This window comes from Salvia miltiorrhiza, chromosome 3 (genome assembly GCF_028751815.1).
Source record: "Salvia miltiorrhiza cultivar Shanhuang (shh) chromosome 3, IMPLAD_Smil_shh, whole genome shotgun sequence".
NCBI classification, from domain to species: domain Eukaryota; kingdom Viridiplantae; phylum Streptophyta; class Magnoliopsida; order Lamiales; family Lamiaceae; genus Salvia; species Salvia miltiorrhiza.
The window spans coordinates 48,652,462-48,658,778 of NC_080389.1; positions in this window are offsets into that span (position 1 = coordinate 48,652,462).

Here is a 6,317-nt window from a genome sequence, read left to right on the forward strand (position 1 = left end):
AAAAGTACAAATATGTCTTTAAATTATTTCTACGGTTAGTTCCACCTAAAGGAATAAATTAACTTTTGACTAAAATAGACACTTAAATTATTTAAAACCTGAAAAACAATCTCCTTATTATTATTATTATTATTATTATTATTATTATTATTATTATTATTATTATTATTATTATTATTATTCAAAATGTATCAAATTGACGCTCTATTGACCGAAATCGTTGAAGTTGTTGGTTTTATATATTAGTTAAATATTTACTAGTTATATCAGAATTGATAATAAAACACAACTTAATTGATAAGATATCTCTTCGATCATTAAATTTTGATTCAAATCTTTATAGAAGAGAATAGTGAAATATTATTAATCTTCTTAAAGAAAAGGATTATATAACATATTTTAAATGCTTTTGATGATGACCTTGCAATAGTAGTAGTATGATTAGAAAGCTCCCGTTGCAGATTTTCATATGATTAAGAGGGTGTTTGACTAAGCTTATTTTAAATAGCTTATAAGTTCTTGAAGCTTATAAGATGTTTCAACAACTTATACGTAATTTTATAATAGCATATAAGTTGTCAAAGTGTTTGAATAATTGAACTTATAAGCTAGAAAGAGAATTTTTACTTAGAGAAAGAAAATCTTAGTTAGATCAAGAAAAAACAAAAATTTGGGTCCAATTGAGTGTACCGTACAATCAAGTTGACCCACACCCAGACCCTGACCTGCATCCTAATCTGAACTCGCATTCTGATCTAAATCGTGTAAATGATACTATTCGGTTATACAAATAACACTGCCTATAATTGACAGTATTCGATTATATAAATGACACTCTAACATTTTAAAATGTTGTAGTCTCATTTTTAATCTTATAGTGTCATTTAAAATATTATAGTGTCAATTACAAGAAGTGTCATTTATATTTCTGAATAATGTCAATTATAAATAGTGTCATTTACAATATTATAGTGTTATTTGTATAACAGATTAGTGTCAATTACAAGCAGTGTCATATGTATAATCGAATAATGTCATTTACACGGTTCGAATCAGAATGCGGGTGCAACCTGGTTGTACGGTACACCCGGTTGTACCCAAGACCACATCTAAAGAAAATATAAAAGATATGAAATTTGAATGATATATGATGAAATAAAAAATTATAGTTGAATTATTTTTGTAAAATGAGTGTTGCTTATAACATAATGAGAAAATAAGTTGAGGTAGAGGAACTTATTTTTTTTGGAGCTTATAAGCTTTAAGAGCTTAATTTTACAGCTTATGAGTTCTTTATTAGCTCATTTTACTAAACACTTTAAAGGAGTTTATAAGCTTCCAAACAACTTATAAGTTGTTTTAAAGAGCTTATAAGTTCAACCAAAGCCAAAGTGCCAAACACCCTCTAAGTAATTGAATCTAATTAATGAGGCCTAACTCAAGTGGCAGATTTGAGACACCAAAAAACTCTCTTTGTGAGAGGTCTTGGGTTTAATCCCGCCTGCGTGCGAGTTGCTTATTTAATTATATTTATATACCTCTTGTAATTCTAATTCAAAAAAACAAAAAGTAATTGAATCCAAAAATCTCGATGGTGAGAATTTGCGCCTACCTTATTTAACAACATCAAATGTTAAAAAGGGTAAAATTTATCGTAAAATACACAAATTTTGACGAATTCTGATTTTGCACACAATATTTAAAATTTGAAATAAAATACACTATTTTTTTTTCTTCTAATTTTTCTCTGATTTAAAATTTCCCCTAATTTTTTATAAAAAAATTACTACAACCTAACACAAGAAGCTCATAACTTGTACATGTAATACATTTAATGAACTCCGCAATTCCACAGTTCAATATTAAAATGAAGTTTTCCCTCACAATCAAATATTAATTCGCAAGAAAATGAAAATAAATTATAACAATTTAAAATTTATTGTATTTTGTTTCGAATTTCAAAGATTGTAAGCAAAATTAATATTTTATTTTTATTCTCTTGTGGATTAATGTTTGATTGCATAGAAAAGCTTTATTTTTGTATTGAATTACGAAATTTCAAATTTAGAGGAATTTTAAATCGAAGAAAAAAAATGCTTTATTTCATATTTCAAAAAGATTTTGTCCAAACTTTACACATTTTACGGCAATTTTCCCTTAAAATAAAGACTTACCAACATAGAACTTGTATTTCAAACTTGGTAGCCCGTGGTTTTAATTTGTCCATCGATAGCTGTAAGCGATAAATTTGAGCCTAAAAATACACGGCCAAATTCGAGGCAAGAGAAACTTTAATTGAGCTTTTTTACCTCAAAATTTGACGGTATAACATTAGATTCAATTCTATCTATTATATAATAGGATTAAGCCTTATCCTATGTGGCATATCTAAAATCTCACCATTTCAAAATTTACCATATATAATCTTCATCATTTATTAATTAATTAACTATTACATTCTATATATAAAGATTCATTAATCATAATAAATATAATTAATAATATATATATATATATAATAATATTAACATTACATATAATCTAAATTAATAAATTTTATTATTTATTTTTTCTAGATAAAAATTAGATTTACATGTTTGATAAGAAAAAAATTATAATCTATATACGATAAATTATTTTAATTGAATGTTAGTGATTTGATGTATATTTGTTATTAATTTTATATTTCTCAATAGCGTACATATTATATGTATATGTTGCAATATATTATATTGTATGAATATATATATATATATATATATATATATATATATATATAATATTTATATTCTTAATTTTCAATAAAATTAATTTTAAATTAAGTTTGAATTGAGACATGCACGTATATGTAAATTATAAACGGGTCCGGTCATTGATTTACATGTTTGCATAATAAGGCACAAATTCTATAAACTGATTACTTTAAAACAAAATCTTATTTTATGTCTATCAAAATAATTAAAATTTTATTTTTATTTTTTATAAAATAAATCCATACATTTTATTTATATAGGGAAGAAAAATATATTTTTCATTTCTGCAAACTTTATTTGTTTCTGTTCGTCCATTACTACTACAATAATAATAATAATAATAATAATAATAATAATAATAATAATAATAATAATAATAATAATAATAATAATAATAATAATAATAATAATAATAATAATAATAATAATATCTATTCTATAATACGATTAGGCCTTAGCCTACGTGGCATGCTTCAAATCCCAGCTTTTCAATCCCTTAGCCTACGTGGATCTAACACAAAATTCGGCTCTCTCAATCACTCCCAATTCACCCATCCGCATTTTCTGCCCTCAGTCACGGTAATACTTCCCGCTCCTGTATTCCTAATCCCGCTCCGTGATTTTTGTTTCGGATGGTAGAGATTTAGACTGTGCAGATAAGTTAATTGAGAGAGATTCAGTGTTTCTGCTTCATCCTTACCAATCTATTCCCCTAAAAATTCTCTCAATCTCACAGACGTTTCACTACAATCAAGTCAGGAAACCACTCTAAAACATGGTTTGAAAGGTTTATTTTTTACTACAATCAAGTCAGATACAAGCTTAATTTGAGAGAAATTTTCGTCGGCGTCGTCGTTGCCGTATCAAAGCTATCCATCAATTTTTTTTTTATCAAGAAAAGAAGGGTAATATATTAAAAAAGAGCAAAGGTACCAGAGGTACCGCAAATTAAAGTAACTGTTCTTCTCTCTATTGTGTTTTTATTTTCCTTTTATTTAAAGATCTATGATATGGTATTGCTCACCAATTGTTTGATAAATGCCTAAGAATATAAGTAGGATTTTATATTGAATTCTCAGTCACACACAAGGAGCTTGACTTCTCTCATTTGCTGGTACTAATTTCTCACTAATGGTATTTTGTTTGAAGAATGTTGGCATCTGCTATCAAGCGTGTTATGATTGTTGCATGGAAGCAATATGATTTATCAACTCTGATGAGGGGTGAAATATGCAAGGTCCTAAGATCAGGACACGTAGCTTTGCTTGGAATACCAAAGATGAGCAGCAGAGAGCAAAGAAGCTGTGAGAAATAGGCAGAGGGAAAGTCCAGAGCAGAGCTAACCGGAGCAAAGTTGCCAGAGCAGAGCTTCCAAAGCATAGCTGCCAGAGCCAGAGCTAACCAGAGCAGAGCTTCCAGAGCAGAGGGCCAGAGCCAAGTTGCCAGAGCAGAGATGCCAGAGCAGAGTTGCCAGAGCAGAGCTGCCAGAGCCAGATCTAACTAGAGCAGAGGGCCAGAGCAAAGCTGCCAGAGCTAAGTCATTAAAGTCAGAGCCAGAGCCAAGTCGCCAGATCCAGAGTCAGAGCTAAGTCATTAGAGTCAGAGCCAGAGCCAAATCGCCAGATCCAGAGTCAGAGCTAAGCTATTGGAGCCATAGCGCGGAGCTACATGCCAAAGACAATTCGCCAGAAGGCGGAGCTACTTAGCAAAGCGGAGCCAAAGAGTAGAAGTCTGCCCCAAGGAAGGAAATCCAGAGCGGGATGATGAGGATAGAATCCAGCTCTGTAATTGGGGGACAACGACCTGACAAGTTATAATCTAATAATAGCCTTAATTAGTTTAATGGCGAGCATGCGGAATAGATGACCAGACGAATTTACTACTTTACCCCGACTGTAATGCCTATAAATACCTACGATGATGAATTAAAGCACACGCTCTCTCTTTTACTGCTTTAAGAACTCTTCTCTTTCCTTTTTCTCTAGAGTTTGAACTAATAAAATTACATATATAAATAAAATATCTAAATTGTTAGAGTTATGTTTGTTAGATAGTTGACAATTGGAGTCATGGTTGAATATAATTTCATATTTGATGATGCTCTCTCAAACTCTAGATGAGATGATGCTCAAACTCCAGACGATCGAGATGATGCTCTTTCAAGTTTTAGATGAGATGATTCTCTTTCAAGTTTCAGACAAGATGATGCTCAGAAGTTAGAGGTGATCTGTCAAGTTTGCGACGAGATGATGCCCACAACTTGGTTGGTCTTAAAACTCCAAATGATATGATGTTCGATAAATCAGTTATGGTCTTTTAAATATCAGACGAGATTATTTTCATAATTAGTTATGCTTTTAGAAGTTCAGAATTATATGATACTCACAATTCAATTATGATTTTTCAAATTCCATACTCCATCCGTCCCACCCAAGATGCTACATATTCCTTTTCGGGCCGTCCCAACGAAGATGCTACATTTCTATATTTGGCATAAATAAGGAATTTTAAACACTTAATTAACACTAATTAAGTATTTTTTATTACATTCTCTCTCCTACTTTATCACTTTATTACCTTATCTTTCTTACTTTATCACTTTATTACTTTCTCTCTCCTACTTTATCACTTTATTATTACACACTTAAAACATTAATCTACAACTCCTTAAATCCCGTGCCGAAAAATAAATGTAGCGTCTTGGCCGGGACAGAGGGAGTATAAAATTATGGTCAAAAGGCAAAATAAAAAAAAATTGAAAAAAATTAATAAATCTTGTAACAACAAATGCAACAAATCAATCCTCCATCATACCTATGTCAAATTTATATGTATTTCTACTTTTTTTTTTCTTACGCGTCAACTTTTTATATAATTTCATATGAAAACTAATGGGTATTTTTATGATCTCAACAAAATTAATAATTTAATTGCTAAAAGTTGTTGAGATTAATATAATTTAAAATGTATTACTAATTTAATTTAATTTAATTAATTATATAAATAATTTACATAAAAAATTATTTTATATAATTATCATAAGAATAACATAAAATATATAAATTAGAAGAAAATATGTACCCGTCGAAATTCGACGGGTAATACACTAGTCACATATAATCCACCAATCAAATAAATAACACCATTGTTGGATGATAGCTCCAAATTTCAAATTTATCCTTCAATTTCGATATTAAATGTCAAAATAAAACCGAATTTTCTATATATAATATCCATACGTACAAACCTTGTCGCAAATATTTAATTTAACTATTGAATTGCTCTGCCGTATATAGTAAAAAAAAAAAACAAATTGAGGGTAAAATCGGGAAGCCACCCACATTGCTTGGTATTGACACCGAAATCAATCGGAATTAGGAATTAGGAAGGAGAATTCTAATAAAGTGTCTAATTGATATGCTTTGCATAGTTCAAGAGCCTTTAATTTACATTTTTAGATAATTGCTTAATTAAGTGCAGATATTTTCTTGGATGAAAGTGCATTACTTTCTAGGTTTTTTTTTCCCATTTACTTTAGAGGTTAAATACATGTACTTTATAAGT